At 39.8% G+C, this 20,248-nt stretch overlaps 1 protein-coding gene across 1 annotated transcript in view; it reads left to right on the forward strand.

The window, feature by feature from the left end:
• Positions 1-1,650: 1,650 nt before the first annotated feature.
• LOC124613849 (UDP-glycosyltransferase UGT5-like) overlaps positions 1,651-20,248 on the forward strand; it is a 124,673-nt gene continuing 106,075 nt past the window's right edge. The window contains exon 1 of the mRNA XM_047142573.1: positions 1,651-1,723. The gene's annotated coding sequence lies outside the window, so the exon portion shown is untranslated. The remainder of the gene's footprint in view (positions 1,724-20,248) is intronic.

Raw genomic sequence — 20,248 nt, forward strand, 5'->3', positions numbered from 1 at the left:
TCATTTATTCCAGGGAAAAGCTGCACGGTCAGCAACAGTAATCTGTTCTTTCGAGAACAGTTACTGTCTTCTTATATACAAAGGAAGTAGGTTACAGTACACTTGTCCGCCGACTGCATGAATATTGCTTGCCAGTGTGGGATCCGTACCAGATAGGGTTAATAGAAGAGATAGAGAAGATCCAACGGAGAGCAGCGCCCTTTGTTACAGTATCATTTAGTAATCGCGAAAGCGTTACGGAGATGATAGATAAACTCCAGTGGAAGACTCCGCAGGAGAGACGCTCAGTGGCTTGGTACGGGCTTTTGTTGAAGTTTCGAGAACACACCTTTACCGAGGAGTCAAGCAGTATATTGCTCCCTCATACGTATATCTCGCGAAGAGACCATGAGAATAAAATCAGAGAGATTAGAGCCAACACAGAGGCGTACCGACAATCTTTCTTTCCACGAACAATACGAGACTGGAATAGAAGGGAGAACCGATAGAGGTACTCAAAGTACCCTCCGCCTTGCGGAGTGTGGATGTAGATGTAGATGTAGATATGCGTTTTCATTTATCCCAAAAATTTCTCTGCTATCAATTTCAAATTTTAGACACCTTTCTCTACCTGGTATTATGTGAGCTCCACTGTTTGGAGTACTTCAAACTCTGGCCCTTCGATGCGTATGACTCGGCAGCTGATCAATAGGATTTTAATTGTCTTGTCTACTGGTGGATTGGAGGTGGGTGGTGGGGGTGAAGAGGCTCTTTCACTAATACTTTCCCTTCTCCTACTCTACAGATACTCTCTGATATTTAGTGAACCCATGGTCCATATAGGGGGTTCTTAAAACTATGGGAAAAATCTAAGAAGTGGCAGTCTGGGTTGTCCCACAACCGCCGAAAGCTATTGGGGCCTGCAGTCTCTCACTGCATGTCTAACGCAGGTTGGATTTCGTGTTACAGGATGACTTCACTGAGCGGATGCTGTGGTTGTCCAATTAGTAAACGCCGGGCCGACACCACTTCCGGGTGGTTTCGCATGGGCACTGGCCGCTGGGAGACAAAGCCTGGGATTTACTGGCCTTCTCCACTCAGCGCTTCAAATGAGCTATATCATGCCGTACTTCGAAGGACGCAAGGTTACAAATGGTTCAAATGGCTCTGAGCACTATGGGACTTAACTTCTGAAGTCATCAGTCGCCTAGAACTTAGAACTACTTAAACCTAACTGAACTAAGGACATCACACACATCCATGCTCGAGGCAGGATTCGAACCTGCGACCGTAGCGGTCGCGCGGTTCCGGACTGAAGCGCCTAGAACCGCGCGGCCACACAGGCCGGCCACAAGGGTGCAACTCGATCTTGTTATGACATCACCAGTTCGTGACACAACCGAACCTGGGACGATGAGTTGAGTGGATGACTGGCAGGATCTTTTTATCACACCTTGCCGCTAAAGATAACAGCAAACATGCCCGAAAAGCAGTGCCATCTAGCTTCGATAATAACGCCGCGCGTGTGGAACAGTGATCCCCGCGGCAGAAGGCGTAGGGCTGTCGAAATACTAGCGAGTCATCGCAACGACGCTGACGCAGCATCTTCAGCGGTGACGTCACCAACCTTCAACGAGATATGAGTTACGAGACGCGGTGACTGAGCATAAGGTATCCTCGGCTCCCCAGGCAACGTGTCACAACAGCAGGAGACGCACGAGGAGGAGCGGCAGCAGTGTGCAAGGTAAGCACGCGACGGGCAGATACTCTGCGCCGCATATCTGCTGGCCGCCAGTTTAACTCTCTTCCTAGCTAACAAGTGGAACTTTGTCCCATTTATTCACTAGTATAGGATTACGCCGTTAGAGCGGAATGGTGCCTTACGTGGGAATACCTGTGTCATATGAACGCGTTTTGTACTTGCAAGTGAACAGTTTCAATCCAGAAAGGGGTGTTACGTGGTTCCCTGCATGGAGATTCTTTGACTGTATGAAATATATTTGTGAATGTAAAATCATCAGCTCTAACTGATGAGTGAGTATACAATCAATAAATATTTCACTTCGTATGTGCGTGCATGTGTGTGTGTGTGTGTGTGGTTAAGGAGTCGCAACTAACCTGATCAAACGAGATAATTTTCTGCTCATATTTCGCAAGCCAGTATACAGAGTACATTTTACCAACACTATCAATTCTCCTTCCTGTTCCATTCGTGTATTGAACGAGAGAAAAATGACTTTCTGTATGCCTCTGTATGTGCACTAATCTCTCATGATCGCTGTGCGAGATATACGATGATGGTTGCCCGATGATTCAGGTTCTCTTAATTCACCCCAAAAACTAAACAAAAAAACTTCCAAACTAAAAGTTTTATTGTCCAGATTGCAGTTGATAGACATCCTAATTGCTAGTTTCAGCAAAGTTATAGTCGTCTTCAGATCATCTGATCCGTGACTTATAAAGCCCCTATATCTCGCACATTGCCTTCTGGCCATTCAATACATGAAGATAAACTCACAGAAAGAATCGCCCACATGCAATATTAAGTCCACTAAAATAAAAGAGCTAACTGTACAAGCAAGGCACAGAAGTTCAAATACATTAGATAAAGGGCATACACTGCTGTCAGATGTGTGCATGTTGATAACCGGCTCCGTACTCGAACTAAAATAAATTATAAAATTCACTGATCAGATGATCAGAAGGTGACTACAACTTTGTTGAAACTACTAATCAGGATATGTATCAACTGCGATTTGGACAATGAAACTTCTATTTTGGAAGCTTTTTTACATTTATACAGAGGTAGCTCTCCCTGTAACAATGTCAGGTAATTATATCACCCAACAAAATTTAACGTGAGATCTGCGTCGTCTGTCTTCCAAGGATTCCCATTTAAGTTCCCCGAGCATTTCCATTACACTTTCGCATAGTCTACACCGTCCTATTAAGAAGCTATCAGCGCGTCTCTGAATTCGTTCGCTGTTTGTTCAAATGCCTACTCGATAACGGGCTGTGCAACGTGTCTACAAGTGACGGAGTGCCACTCGCAGCCACGTTTCATGATGTAAGGACGGTGGCCGTAAAAAGATCCTAATCTACAGGAACCGGAGATGATTGTCATGCCTTGTATTCCTCCTACATATCGAACATATGACTACTCGACCCGCCACCGTGGCCGTGGCACGAGGCGAATGCTACTGTACTTTTCCAGTTAGCGTAACTGTTCAAACTTAGTAGCACGGACTTAGCACACTTACTGTTTCGCTTTTCAAATGGCCGTACACAGGACAGAAGCATATCTGCGCGAATGGTAGCACAGGCGTTTCTGATGCGGTCGACCATGTCTTCATTGCTTGTTGGCACTTGTTGGTACAAATTATCTTTTAAATATCCCCACAGAAACACATGCATTTGCTTCCATTCAAAGTACCATCCATAAAATACGGTCCAATGGGTTTGTTTCCCATGATATCACACCATACGTTACTAAGGACGTTGATGGTCAACTTGCCGTAACCAGTGGGGATTGTACACAATTAAACCATGCATGTTGTGTCGGTTAACGCTACCATGGTTTGTGAATATAGACTCATCGTGAAATGCTACCTCGGCAAAGAACATGGCTGTCGTTTTATAAGTGGGCTTCTTCTGTGTTGGCAGCGCCGTGTAGCGCTTTGCATTGGATCTCTGACTACGCTTTCTTAGTAAGAGACTCTGTGGCTGGTTGGACTCGTTGTTGGAAGTTAATCGCCAGGAGAGTTGGGCAGTTGGAAATTAGTCACTAGCAGTGATGGGAGTACTGTTGGGCAGTTGGAGGTGAACGGCCAGCAGTGATGGATGTTAGAAGTTAGCATTGATGGAGGTTAGAGGTCTGAAGTGTTAGCGTAGGCTAACGATCTGGAAGTATCCGACTTGAAGATCGAAAATTATTCATGATTATACATCTTTGTACTGGATGTCAATGACGATTTATATTCGTGTTTGAACTGGATGACACATTATTAAGGTAAAAAATACATTATTTGGTTTGCAACAAAATCTTTCCTTTGCTAACCACATGCCTATTAGTATTTAGTGGCTTTAGTGGTTAGAATCTTTTATTTAGCTGGCAGTATTGACGCTCGCTTTATTGCAGTAGCTCGTGTAATGAAGATTGTTGTGAGGTATGTTCTTAATGAAATGTGTAGGTTATTGTTAAGATTTCTTTTTAGTTAGGGCCATTCTTTTGAATTAATTATTTGAAGTCAGGTTATCCTTCTTCTGAGCAGTCAGATTGCGCTGCGCTAGAATATCGTGGGTCAGTGTTGACATGATAAGAATATGTAAAGAGAAAGTAGGTTTACTTGCATTCAGTTTCGCTCAGCAGTTTAAGTAAAATTTTTAATAAAGATGTTTCAGTTTGTATTTGTTGATGTGTCCATTCACAAAACTCTGCCCGGTTATGGAAATCAGCACCATGAAGTTCTTCATGCAATGACAAGTGGTATGGGTGACACTTATGACGATGCAGTATTGTGACAATACTACCTACGTACATACGGGAATCGCGCTGTAATTGCCGAGCGCTTATCGGTGGTTTGTGGCACACTGCCGCTAGTGCAGCTATTTCCTTAGCTTCTCCTCTAAGGAGAGGAGGGGTGGTCAACTAGGGGCCGAACCGCACAATAACCCTGGGTTCGGTGTGGGGTGGCAGTGAGGTGGATGGACTGCTGTAGCCTATTATGGTGTTGTGAACTACTGATGCCTACGGCGGGACGAAGCCTCTCCGTCGTTTCTAGGTCCCCACTTCAATACACACATACACGCACACACCCTCTTATAAGCTTCTCGGCAGTCTTTTCCGGCATCTGACGAACACAGGTACCATTGCGCTTCGGAAGACCGACAGTGGAAGGTCCCACACAGTGCACACGTCTGACATGGTGGAGCATCTGCTACGTTTGGTGGAAGAAACCCCTGGGACAAGTGTACGACGATTAGCAGCAGCAGAAGGCGTGTCTCACTCTCTTATCTGGGGATACTTCATTAGAAATTCCTGTACCCATATCATCTACAGCACCTACAGGCCCTGAGGCCACAGGATTACCATGGCAGATGGCGGTTCTGTCAAAGGCTGTTGCACATCCAAGATTTTATTTACTGATGAGGCACAGTTCACAAGAGAGGGTTTTGTGAATTTCCATAACCAGTGTGCATTGGCAGCGGTAAATCCTCAAGCAAGTCAGGAACGAGGGCATCAACACGGATTCCCAAGCAACGTATGGGCAGGTGTACTTCGTGACAGATTAACAGGGCCATACGTGCAATCACAAAGGTTAAGTGGGGCGCATAATCTGGACTTTCTCATTAATTGTGGAACGTCCCCTTAGAAAAATTTATGAATGACTGTGCTGATAAACCTCTTACATTATTTGCTTTTCAAACAGCTGACCAAAACTGAACGTACTCAGACATTACTGTCTTTACTTATTCTGATCAACACTAAACTGACACAATATTTTTAGCGCAACGCAATCTAACTTTCAATAATCCCAACAAAAGAATGGCCATGACTAACATTAACCTATACCTTTCACAAATCACCTCACAAAAATCTTCGTGACTCTAACTACTGCAATACAGCGAGCGCCACTACTGCCAGCTCAATAAAAGATTCCAACTACTGAAGGCACTAACTACTGATAGGCATAGTTGGCAAATGAAAGATTTTGATAGAGAACAAACAGTGTATTTACCTTAATAGTGTTCAAAAGTCATAATATATATATATCAGCTCATGACATCCAGTCTTACAAATTTACTGTCTCTGATGGACACACGTCCAGATCATCTGCTCTCAAAACTCCGCCATCTCTCCACCCACATCCACCACTGCTGACAGCTCACCTCCAACTAGAGTTGTGGCGATTCGTGATTAGATTAGATTAGATTAATACTAGTTCCATGGATCATGAATACGATATTTCGTAATGATGTGGAACAAGTCAAATTTTCCAATACATGACATAATTAAGTTAATTTAACAACATACTTAAGTTAATATAACAACTTTTTTATTTTTTGTGTTTTTTATTTATTTAATTTTTTATTAATTATTTTGGTTTTTTTTCCTTAATTTATATCTAAAAATTCCTCTATGGAGTAGAAGGAGTTGTCATTCAGAAATTCTTTTAATTTCTTCTGAAATACTTGTTGGTTATCTGCCAGACTTTTGATACTATTTGGTAAGTGACCAAAGACTTTAGTGGCAGTATAATTCACCCCTTTCTGTGCCAAAGTTAGATTTAATCTTGAATAGTGAAGATCATCCGTTCTCCTAGTATTGTAGTTATGCACACTGCTATTACTTTTGAATTGGGTTTGGTTGTTAATAACAAATTTCATAAGAGAGTATATATACTGAGAAGCTACTGTGAATATCCCTAGATCCTTTAATAAATGTCTGCAGGATGATCTTGGGTGGACTCCAGCTATTATTCTGATTACACGATTTTGTGCAATAAATACTTTATTCCTCAGTGACGAATTACCCCAAAATATGATACCATATGAAAGCAATGAGTGAAAACAGGCGTAGTAAGCTAATTTACTAAGATGTTTATCACCAAAATCTGCAATGACCCTTATTGCATAAGTAGCTGAACTCAAACGTTTCAGCAGATCATCAATGTGTTTCTTCCAATTTAATCTCTCATCAATGGACACACCTAAAAATGTGGAATATTCTACCTTAGCTATATGTTTCTGGTTAAGGTCTACATTTATTAATGGTGTCATACCATTTACTGTACGGAACTGTATGTACTGTGTCTTATCAAATTTCAGTGAGAGTCTGTTTACAAGGAACCACTTAGTAATTTTATGAAGGACATTATTGACAATGTCATCAGTTAATTCTTGTTTGTCAGGTGTGATTACTATATTTGTATCATCAGCAAAGAGAACTAACTTTGTCTCTTCATGAATATAGAATGGCAAGTCATTAATATATATTAAGACTGACCCTTGTGGAACCCCATTCTTGATAGTTCCCCAGTTTGAGGAATGTGCTGATCTTCGCATACTATGAGAATTGCTTATTTCAACTTTCTGCACTCGTCTAGTTAGGTACGAATTGAACAATTTGTGCACTGTCCCACTCATGCCACAATATTTGAGCTTGTCTAGCAGAATTTCATGATTTACACAATCAAAAGCCTTTGAGAGATCACAAAAAATCCCAATGGGTGGTGTTCGGTTATTCAGATCATTCAAAATTTGATTGGTGAAAGCATATATGGCATTTTCTGTTGAAAAACCTTTCTGGAAACCAAACTGACATTTTGTTAGTACTTCATTTTTACAGATATGTGAAGCTACTCTTGAATACATTACTTTCTCAAAAATTTTGGATAAAGCTGTTAGAAGGGAGATTGGACGGTAATTGTTGACATCAGATCTATCCCCTTTTTATGCAAAGGTATAACAATAGCATATTTCAGTCTATCAGGGAAAATGACCTGTTCCAGAGAGCTGTTACACAGGTGGCTGAGAATCTTACTTATCTGTTGAGAACAAGCTTTTAGTATTTTGCCGGAAATGCCATCAATTCCATGTGAGTTTTTGGTTTTAAGCAAGTTTATTATTTTCCTAATTTCAGAGGGAGAAGTGGGTGAGATTTCAATTATATCAAATTGCATAGGTATGGCCTCTTCCATTAACAGCCTAGCATCTTCTAATGAACACCTGGATCCTACTATATCCAGAACATTTAGAAAATGATTATTAAAAATATTTTCAACTTCTGACTTTTTGTTCGTAAAGTTTTCATTCAGTTTGATGGTAATACTTTCTTCCTGTGCTCTTGGTTGACCTGTTTCTCTTTTAATAATATTCCAAATTGTTTTAATTTTATTATCAGAGTTGCTGATTTCAGACATGATACACATACTTCTGGATTTTTAAATAACTTTTCTTAATATAACACAGTAGTTTTTATAATGTTTGATAGTTTCTGGGTCACTACTCTTTCTTGCTGTCAGATACGTTTCCCTTTTCCGGTTACAAGATATTTCTATACCCTTAGTAAGCCATGGTTTGTTACAAGGTTTCTTACGAGTATATTTAACTATTTTCTTGGGGAAGCAGTTTTCAAATGCATTTACAAAAATGACATGAAATAAATTATATTTTAAATTGGCATCAGGTTCACGGTACACCTCATCCCAGTCTAAGTGCTGTTGGCTTTCCCTGAAATTTGCAATTGTTAAATCGTTGACTAAACGTACTACTTTGGAGGACTGTTTAGTATTGCTGAATGGAGCTATGTCATATATTGTAACTAGCTGTGCACCATGATCAGAAAGACCATTCTTAACAGGCTGAGCATTTATCTGGTTAAACTTATCTTGGTCTATAAAGAAGTTATCTATCAGTGAGCTGCTATCCTTTACCACCCGAGTAGGAAAATCAATAATGGGTGTCAAATTAAAAGAACCAAGAAATGATTCAAGGTCATTTTTCCTATTAACTTCTTTCAGAGAATCTACATTGAAGTCCACACAAATAATAATTTGCTTCCCCCTGTCTGACAGATAGCACAACAAGGAGTCCAAATTTTTCAGAAATAGATGAAAATTTCCTGATGGGGACCTATATACAATTACAATTATAAATGTGCCTTTATTTAATTTAAGCTCACAGGCACATGCTTCTATATGTTTCTCTACACAAAACTTTTTTGTTTCTATACTTTTTGCACAATGATAACTTTTGACATATATGGTAACTCCTCCTTTCTCCATATTTTCTCTCATTACATGTGCAGAGAGCTTATATCAACTTACATTTACCTTATCCATATCTGTAACAATGTGATGCTCAGACAGGCGTAGTATATCTATTTCATCCTTAGCTTCTAAATCTTCTAAACAAACCAGAAGCTCATCTATTTTATTGTTTAAACTCCCAATGTTTTGATGAAATATACTTACATTATTTTTAATTATACTTTTATGAGAACCTTTCCTTATTCTAACATTTGCAGTACTCTCCTGTCTGAGTTTCTCATTGTGCTTAGGCCTAGTTCCTATACCAGTGGTCACATGGTGTTCAGAGAGGCAGATTATGTCAAGTGGGTTGGGTGACTTTAATTCATCAATGCAATTACCTAGGACTGAGATACAACTTGGTGGAGATAAAATTTCTGGTGACTGGTGAAAATTTATAATTGAGAGCTGTGATTGGTGATCCAATGTGCTAGAATTGTGCTGTTTAATTTCTTTCCCAAACTGAAGATTTGTTTCAATCCTGAATGAGTCGTTCATTTTAACGACTCTAAATAAAGAATCGTAAGAATCAAATCGTGATACGGACGAATCGTCGTTCAAAAGAATCGTAAGGGCGATTGCATGTTTCCGAGTCGTGACGATTCCAAGTTCCAACGATTCATCGATTCTTAGTACTCTATGCTTCGAAGGCAACTTCCGAATCATGCCGAGTCGCGCTGAATGATTACGACCGCCAGATGGCAGTCAAGTGGAGGATGCGTGTGAACAAAGGAACCTCGGGACGAGCAAACCAAGTTCGTGGGCCGTAATATTACTCGACGTGAAAACCAAGCTGACACTTGGCGGTGGCTGACGCGAACGAGCGTAAAGGCGTTTCCCGTTTACTATCGCTACCATCAGCCACCGCGCCGTCAGCTTAGTTTGCGCGAGTAATACACGAACTAAAGTGCGCGTCATATATCGTGGCGGCCGAGTTTAGGTTCGTTCTGCGCATCTGACGTCACCTAACACAGTCAGCCAATGAACAGAGAATGACGTTGCCAGAGCTCAACTGCAGTGCAGAGCATGGATGAGTGTCTTCAGTTTTAGAAACGTTCAGTCATAAATAAAGTAATAGAACAAAAGCAATGTCTTGATAGCAGACTTTCTTTTACAGAAAGTTTGGAACAAGCATTCTTTATACCAGTTGCTTCATATTCTATTAATTAATTAAACCAAACAAGCAATAAGACTCCTAATTCAGGCGATAGCAAGGAAAGGTGCTTGTTTCAATCTCACGAACTGCTTTTTCGCAATAAAGAACAGCGGTAATTGTTTATTTCCTATTGTACTTCGACGAAGCGTGAATAATTCATAGTCATACCAACAGTGTTTATAAGTAGTTGCGTGAGGTTTTAGAGTCCTTATGGAGTTACACTGTTCGATGAGCCGAGGTAGCGGAACGGTTAAGGTGTAGGGGTGCCAAGTGTATAGTTATGAGTTCAAACCTTGTGCGGTGCTTAATATTTTCTTTATTTAAAAACGATATTGGAGTGCCTTACTTCACGAATTTTATTCGTTTGAATGAAATTTCTAGTGCTTTGCCTCTTCATTAACTTTTTCGCTGCTGCAGACACATGCTCCCCGCATTCCGCGCTGTGCGCGATTTTCTCATCACTGCACTTCTCGCCTGTGCAGACACATGGTGTTCCCACTGCTTTGACACACTTATCATTCGATTTCACAAAAACTATTTGGCCCAGAAATTTGATTTTTACACGTCTTCTTGCCTGATACCTTCCCCCCATAAATGACTTAATTTTGTTTTGATGTGCAGCATTAAATGTAGTAAACCATTGCACGAAATTTTGAAGAGTTTGCAGAGGTAAAAGTCCATAGCGTATACTTTCCGTATGGTCGATTTTAGTTGCCACAATGTTGAGAATGAAATGTGGACAAGATACCTAAATTTCATATAATATTTACTGTATAACAATATCTCACTTAATTTAAGTACCACATAGGTGTCGTATGTAATATTGAGAAATATTCCGTCTTTCGCGACTGTAATAAAAGTTTTATATACACACGGCGCGTTTGGCTTTATTTTAAAGCACTTCCATCGGTGAAAGGTATGGCACATATACAATGGTATTCATGTTCTATTTCTTGTTTTTGTTCCACAGTCGCAGTTTTACCAATGGTATTGAAATATATCCCTCTTCTGCAACTGTAATAAGCAACTTATTTAGACCAGACGCGTTTCTCTCTTTTGAAGCATCATAAGAGGACTGTATTTTGTGTCCTCCATTGCCAAGTCACCTTTCATAGTTTTGTGCTGCGGTAGCACAATATTCAACGTTTGTGTTGGCTCATCAGTGTTTTAGCAAATAAATGCTGTTTGTGTGTGCCACAAACAAAATTATATTTGACATAGCTCTGAGCACTTCACTGACGTACGGTATATTCAAGTCCTAATGTTTTTGTAATCCACAGTTTTGTTTAATGTATTTTGTCTACTTCCTTTTGATTGATTGAAGGGCTTTAAAATAAAGCCAAACGTGCCCAGTGTAAGTAAAACTTTTGTTACAGTCGCGAAAGGTGGAACATTTCTCAATATTACATACGACACTTATGTGGTACTTAAATTAAATGAAATATATAGGTATCTCGTCCACATTTCATTCTCAACATTGTGGCAACTAAAATCGACCATACGGAAAGTATACTCTATGGACTTTTACCTCTGCAAACTCTTCAAAATTTCGTGAAAGGTTTACTATATTTAATGCTGCATAATAACTGCGTTGAACATCGAAACAAAATTAAGTCATTTATGGGGGGGAAGGTATCAGTCAAGAAGATAGGTAAAAATCTAATTTTTGAGCCAAATAGTTTTTGTGGAATCGAATGATAAAGAGTGTCAAAGCAGTCGGAACACAATGTGTCTACACAGGCGAGCAGTGCAGTGACAAAATCGCGCACAGTGCGGAATGGTTCAAATGGCTCTGAGCATTATGGGACTTAACATCTATGGTCATCAGTCCCCTAGAACTTAGAACTACTTAAACCTAACTAACCTAAGGACATCACACAACACCCAGCCATCAAGCGCGGAATGCAGGGAGCACGTCTTTGTAGCAGCGAAAGGGTTAATGCGGTCGTGGTGGCTTTACTTCATGAACTGCGCGCTCCCCTCTACACGTAAGCTTACGAACTATGCTATACTATGGCGCTGCTTGTATTGGCGCGTGCGTCGTGTGCAACTGGCAACGCAGCAATCTCCAGCGTCTGGGCGGGCATGCGCGAGCCGCCAAGATAAAAGAATTGAACTATAGTGATGGCAGAAACGATATACAGCGAGTACACAGGTCCAAATACACACAATTAAAATCAAGAAATCCAAGTATGATGGATAAATACCTACCTCTTATTTGTTGCAGATGCAATGCAAAACACACATACCTTCTTTACACACGAGCAATAGCACTCGGATTATGTATTACATTTCGCGTATCTCGAAAACGGCCCTAACGGTTTGGATAAAATTTTGTATTTAGACTGGTTTTTGCTTTTTGAGTTCACCTACATAGTTCCATTCTTTCGTGAAAAGCCAGTTTTACAATATGTATATATCCTACATAGTTCCATTCGTCTGTAGTTATATACGTTCAAGCCACACAACCAAACCGGCATACCACGTAATTTTGCACCAATTTTCGCACAAATCGACTCCTCTTTCCTGGCATACTGAAATAAAACAATAGATGCAATCAAATCTAACGTGACCTTTCATCAATTAAGGTATTACACGTATAAATCGAGAATTACACTTGTAACGTCATATGCATGTTTACTCATAAATAAACTATTTCTAGCATATCTTATCATGACACATTTCGATTCTAACCCCATTGACAATTTCAGACATGTCCTGCCAACTGTGAGTAAGATGTAGAACTTTTTGCATTCAGTCAGAATCGTGCCATCGCAGACTAGAATGAATCGTGAAAGAATCGTGAACGAATCGTAGGATTCGATTCAAAATGTGAGATTGAATCGTAGGAATCGAATCGGGAAAAAGAATCATGTTGCACAACTCTACCTCCAACTGTGCAACGCTACGCGCTCTTAACAGCCAACTGCCCAACTCTACAATAGCCAACAACAATGCAAACCAGCCACAGACTGCACACAGCACAGCCAGTGATTTTCATACAGAACGCTACTTAGGCAGTGGCCAATACAGATTTGAAGAACTTTTTCATAATTACAATAACAAAGATATCAAATGCACACACTTATTGATATACTGTTGGTCAAAAGCTAAAATTTTCTCACAGTCCATAAGACAGTCCTGATCGTTCATCCTAGTAAAATTGCAGTGAAAGAAAATGCACACGGAAGTAATGGATTTCCATGCTGCTTTGAAGAAGCGGTGTTGTCCTTCCAACAGAAAGATAATGCTGACTCTTGACATGCAGACAGGTAATGGTCCACAACAGAGCAAACCCACAGCAGAGTCAGTCGAAGTTTTGAAGAACATTGGTAGGTAGGTCATCACAGAGCAGACCCACTGTAGTCCTGGTAGAGATTACGGTATTGGTGGGCCACCAGAGGTGCAGACCCACTGCAGTCCTTGTAGAGATGGCCAGCAGCCATCTGTTCCGACTTTGCAGGTGCCCATTCACCATCGAAGAGTCTTGCAGACAATATAGCTAGTCCATAAACCACCACTTGTGCACTCACAAACTTTTTGGTATGTCCTTAGAACCAGCAATGCTGTTAACAAGTCCCTTGCTGAATTATTAACACACGTGCAAGCACTAACAGACCCAACTACTCACATACTGTGCATATATTATGACCAACAGAAACGTGTGCAGTGAAATGTAACTTAATTTGAAGAACTGGTGTCTATACAATTATAAATTTACAACATGAGAATAGAATTACAAAGGTACAGAAAACATAATTAAAAACATAATAATACAGATAACATTTGTAGTAATACGTGCTTTACAACAGAATAGAAATAAGCACATACATCTGTGTTACAGGAATTATGACATAAGTAAATATATAAAAAGTCAGAATAACTTTCGAAACATCAACTTCACACGTGAGCATTAAAACAAAACAGAATAAATAATGTCTAAACATCTTTACAAAGTAAGTAACAAATTATAAATGCAAATTATATTTGAGGATAACAGTATTCCTTATCATAGTGAATGTAGCTTAGTATTAGAAAAATTCTACAACATAAGTCTTATGTATGAATGTGGACTATTGCGAAGTGGAATTCTTGCAGAAACAATGCCCAACGTTTTAACCTGTCATGATTTAAATTTGAAGACACAAGAAATTGTAATGCACGATGACCACTGTATACTTTTACGTGCTTACCAGAAAGAAAGAAACGGATTTGTTAAATGCCCAAACGAAAGCTAAAGCTTCTAATTCAGTAACGGAATACTTTTTTTTAGATTTTGTTAGCACTCGGCTAGCAAAAGCAATGGTTTTCTGAACGGTAGTGTCATTTTCTATGGCTTCTTGAAATAAATGGGCACCAAGAACAACTTTAGAAGAATCTGTGCTAAGGCAGAATTCTTGTGACAGATCTGGATGAGCTAGTATTGGCGCGTTAAGTAGCGCTTCTTTCAAAGAATTGAATTCCAATTTTGCCTGTTCGTCCCATTTCCAAATAGTATTTTTTCCAGTGAGAGAACAAAGTTTTGGTGTAACTAGAATTTGCATATTCAGAAAACGACGGTAAAAATTCACGAGACCTAGAAAACTGCGGACTTGTTTTTGTTGTGGATGGAACTGGAATGGCTCTGATTGCTTCTAACTTTGCAGGATCGGGCTGAATGCCTTCAGAAGAAATAACGTCCCAAAAACCTCACCTTTGACCTACCGAATTCAGACTTTTCCAAGTTAACTGTAATTCCAGATTCTGCAAAAATACGTAACATACTGTTGAGGATGCGATTATGTTGTTCCCATGAGGCTTCTGCTATTAGAATATCGTCCACATATAAGGTGATGTGACGTTTTAAGAACTCAGGTAATATGGAATTTAGCCCACGAATGAATGCTGCCGAAGAAACGTTCAAACCAAAAGGAAGTTTCCGAAATTGATAACAAACGCCGAAACAAAGAAAAGCTGTGTATTTTCTACATTATGGATCAAGTTTGATCTCATAAAAGCTGGATCTGAGGTCAATAGAAGACAACACTTTTACACCATTAAAGTTTTGAAGAAGTTCTTCCATCGTTTTCGGCCTGTCTGTTTCAGGAATGATGATAGTATTGATTTGTCTCGAATCTAAGACAAGCCTGATCGATCCCTTTTTCTTCTCAACTACATGTAGTGGATTGTTGTATGAGCTTACTGCAGGCTCAATAATGCCCTCGTCAAGCGTAGATTGTATTTCTGTTCTAACACGGTCCCTATAATGTGCCGAATTTACGTATGGTCTAACACAAAATTTAGTATGCTCATGAACACGAAATTGGTATTGAAATCCCTTGATTGTTCCTTTGTGAGTAAAAACTGTGGAATGTGCATGTAAAATCTCAAAAAGGTCCTGCCTATCAGTGTCATTACAATTCTCAATTGTTTGAATTTTATTCTGAATTAACTCATTAGTATCAAATATGCCGTCGATATCATCCCTGTCAGTACTTGCAGAGTGATTGTTAGTGTCAAGTTGCGGCGAAAATTCCGAACTGTTGTCTAACAGGAGGTAAAGCCGATTAATTTCCTCGTCATGGTTTGAGAGCCAATCTTCAAATTTCAAAGCTATTGACTTACCTTCTTTCTCTAATCTTATTTCAGCATCGTGAAAGTTTATGATTGCTTTGTATTCATTCAAAAAGTCTACTCCCAATATAATTTCCGTTGACAATAATGGAACAATAAGAAAGTTCATAGAGAAGCTGTGGCTTTGACAAAAGAATTCTAAGTTGGTTTGTTGGCGTACATCTACACTTTTTCCAACGACTGCACCTTGTAATTTAATCTTACGTAACGGAAGTGTGCGGCAATCGTTCGATTTGTTGCATTTGCTAAAGGCTGTTCCACTAATTACTGAAATGGGACTGCCAGAAACAAGTACTGCCGTAAATTTTACGTCATTTACTGCAATGTGAATCACAGGATGTGCAATGTTGCTATGTTTTACGTCGTGTTCCTGGAGTAAGATGTACCTAATGTCTCCCATTTTTACGTAATTACTAGCCACGGCAGCTACGTCGTCAGCTTCATAAGTACGTTTTGTGACTGCCAGCGGTGTGAGTCATTGCCTATTGTCTCTTTGTTGGCGCGCTTCGTTATTGGGATCTGGAGATCTATCTTCTACAAATTCACCTTGTCGAGAGGGTCCTGCCCTGTTTGAATCCCGCCAGTTCTGATGCAATTCAGGTCTGTTGTTACGATCATATCGTCTGTCGTCATGTCGGTGGATTCCATAGTTTCTTTCTTGTCGATCACGAGGTGGAGAATTTCCCCCTGAATCGTAACTGCGCGCTGGACCTTTGCGTCTGACGTTATTCTGTCTCCCTTGATAATAATTATTTTGGTTACCATATTGTCTGTTTCTCTGATTGTCTCTGTGATAGTCATTACCGCGGAGAGGTGATCTTTCCCTGTAATTATTACTACTCTGCCAACGGTTGTCATCCTGGTGGTGTCTGTTTTGGCCACGATTTACGTTGTAAGAATAGCCTTGTCGTGTCCAGTTATTATTTCTGTCATCGCGGAATTGTGATGGATGTGACCTGTAATTGTTGTGTTCCTGTTTTCGCGTCCCGCGATTGTCAGTGTCAATTTCCAATTCTTGTAACAGTCCCTGAAAGGCTTCAGTGTCGTCTTTGCAACGTCCAGCCAAAATAATATGTCGTAAATGTTCAGGCAATTTGATTAAGCAAATGCGGATGAGTTCTAAGGGGCTGTATAGGTTTGACAGGTACAGATTCTTGTGCAACATGTCTCCAAAATATTTCACAGGACTGGAAAATTCAGATTGTTCAAAATGTTTCATCATTATGATGCTATGTTTTACTCGGTCTTGTGTAGCTTGAGACCAATAAGCTGAGAGGAAGGCATGATAAAATTCTCCTTCACTGTGACAATCGTGAATGACCGATCGCATTTTTACAGCTGGTTCATTCTCTAAGTACCCACACATAAATTCTAACCTGTGCTCCAATGACCAGGTGGGAGGAAAACAATGAGAGAATTGATGGAGCCATGCTTGTGGATGAATGTTGTTGCCAGAATTCTTAAATGTTTTGAATTTACGTGTAGTAATGAACAGCTTATAGTCAAAATCATCGTGTCGGCGAGTCGCACATCGCTCATTGTTACTTCGTTTCGGCGGTTCGATCTCAAAATTCGGTGTACCTTGCCAATTTCTTTCATAATTTCCGAAGTGCCCTGTGTTATTATTTTGTGGCTGTGCCGTATTTCTATGTCCCTCTTCCCGTACTGGAGCGCGAGTGTCCTCTGAAATATGTAGTTCTTGTATTACCTGTGTCAACTGTTCGTGTACTTCCCGGATTTCTCTTTTGTGCTGTGTATTGATTTGATTTTTTTTTAATTTTCTAATTTGTTCATACTCTTCTGTGTCAGTGAAGGCTACGGGTCTTGTGTCATTCAGATCACCATCTACCTTTGTAGATAAGTTAGTGAACTGATCCGAAAGTAAGGCTACTTTCTCCGATAGTGAACTTATTTCCTCAGTGTGTTTTTCTGAACCAAGTTTCAGAGTGTCTATTTGTGTTGAAATCGTATCTACTGTGTCCTTTAAGTTTTCCTGAGTTTTTGCAAGTTGCGTAACCGAATCGGTAGGTGCAACGGAGTCAATTTTAGCTTGCAAGGTGTCGTGATTTTCATGAACAATAGTTTGCAGTTCTTTTATGGCTGCTTTGTGATTCTGTAATGCATTTTCATGACGCGAAAAAATAGGTTGGAAATGCTCACAAATTTGCGTTTTTGCGTCATTACAGACTTTTTGACATTTCGATTCGATTTTAAGTAACTCAGCAGTTAAACCTTCGCGTGTTTGTTCAAGCGTTTGTTCCATTGAGTCTAACTTTTGAAGCTGTTGCTGTGTTTGTCTCTGACTTTGTTCCATTGAGTCTAACTTTTGAAGCTGTTGCTGTGTTTGTCTCTGATTTTGTTACATTGTGTCTAACTTTTGAATATTTTGTTCCACTGTGTCTAACTTTTGAAGATTTTGTTCCATTGTGTCTAACTTTTGAAGATTTTGTGCCATTGTGTCTAACTTTTGAAGATTTTGTCCCATTTGTTGCATTAATTGTAATAACAATGCACTGTTGTCTGAAACATGTTCCTCAGTGCTATTCGGCAGTGCATTTGAACTGCCAATATTCGCATTTTGAAAAGCAGAAAATGTGTCTTTAATTATTTGAGAAAACGGTGAGGATGCACAACATGAATCTACAGTATTTGCAAGATCGTGTCCTGTCATTTCGGATTCCTGAGGCGAGCTGTTGCCGGCCGATCGATCGATAATGCTTCCCTGTTCACTAACTGTTTCACTGTCCACACCATTATTTGCAACCCTCACAATTACCAAATTACTTCTTTGAACATTAGTTAATTCATTACACGGTGGCGCTAACACACTGCTTTCGGCTTCACTGTCATTTCTCAGTTTACTTTGGAGCCTAGTGTTACGTTTTTTACACGCCATAATCATCACATATTTCACACGATAACAAGAAAAACACAATTTGAAGAGCTAAAATAAGAAAACACATTAACATAGCACTGAAAATAATATCTAGTTAATTGCAAGCGCAGCTGCGAAATATTTGGTGCAAATCTACATGCATGCCACAACTGTTTTACTGTACAACAATGAAAAACTACAACTACAAAGGAAATTCTATCTATAATTATGCACTAGCAATAAACAATAGCTACACTAATTAAACAAACTACAAGAAAAAATCAGAAGATTCCAGTGAGGTATGCTGGCAGGGTCGCCATATGGAACGTCCCCTTAGAAAAATTTATGAATGACTGTGCTGATAAACCTCTTACATTATTTGCTTTTCAAACAGCTGAGCAAAACTGAACATACTCAGACATTACTCTCTTTACTTATTCTGATCAACACTAAACTGACAATTTTTTAGCGCAACGCAATCTGACTTTCAATAATCCCTACAAAAGAATGGCCCATGACTAACATTAACCTATACCTTTCACAAATCACTAACCTCACAAAAATCTTCGTTACTCTAACTACTGCAATACAGCGAGCGCCACTACTGCCAGCTAAATAAAAGATTCAAACTACTGAAGGCACTAACTACTGATAGGCAGAGTTAGGAAATGAAAGATTTTGGTAGAGAACAAACGATGTATTTACCTTAACAGTGTTCAAAAGTCATAATATATATATCAGTTCATGACATCCAGTCTTACAAATTTACTGTCTCTGATGGACACACGTCCAGATCATCCACTCTCAAAACTCCGCCATCTCTCTCCACACATCCACCACTGCTGGCGGCTCACCTCCAACTGCGCAACGCTACTCGCTGTTAACAGCCAAGTGCCCAACGCTACAATAGCCAACAACAATGCACACCAGCCACAGACTGCACACAGCACAGCCAGTGATTTTCACACAGAGCGCTACTTGGCGTTACCAATATAAAAACGTAAGCAGCCTACTTACAATTGAAACTTCTACGTTATTTGATTCTGAAACAGCTGAGTAAAATTGAACGTACTGAGCCTACTTTCTCTTTACTTTTTCTTATCATGTCAACACTGACCCACAATATCCTAGCGCAACGCAATCTGACTACTCATAAAAATTACAACCTGACTTCATATGATTAATTCAAAAGAATGGCCCCGACTAAAAAGAAATCTTTACAATAACCAATACATTTCATTAAGCACTTACCTCACAAAAATCTTCATTACGTGAACTACTGCAATATAGCGAGCGTCAATACGGCCAGCTAAATAAAAGATTCTAACTACTAAAGCCACTAAATACTATTAGACATGTGGTTAGCTTAGGAAAGTTTTTGTTACAAACCAAATAATGTATTTTTTACCTTAATAATGTGTCATCCAGTTCAAACACGAATATAAATCGTCATTGGCATCCAGTACAAAGATGTATAATCATGAATAATTTTCCACCTCCAAGTCGGATATTTCCAGATCGTTAGCCTACGCTAATACTTCAGATCTCTACCCTCCATCAATGGTAACTTTTCACATTTAACGTCCATCACTGCTGGCTGTTCACCTCCAACTGCCCAACAGTACTTCCATCACTGCCGGCGACTAACTTCCGACAGCCCAAAACTACTGGCAATTAACTTCCAACATCGAGTCCAACCAGCCACAGAGTCTCTCACAAAGAAAGCGCAGTCAGAGATGCAATGCAAAGCGCTACACAGCGCTGCCAACACAGAATCAGCCTACTTGTAACGCCGGAAATGCATATACTCCTATT

The sequence above is a fragment of the Schistocerca americana genome, chromosome 4 (assembly GCF_021461395.2).
Source record: "Schistocerca americana isolate TAMUIC-IGC-003095 chromosome 4, iqSchAmer2.1, whole genome shotgun sequence".
In the NCBI taxonomy this organism is placed as follows: Eukaryota; Metazoa; Arthropoda; class Insecta; order Orthoptera; family Acrididae; genus Schistocerca; species Schistocerca americana.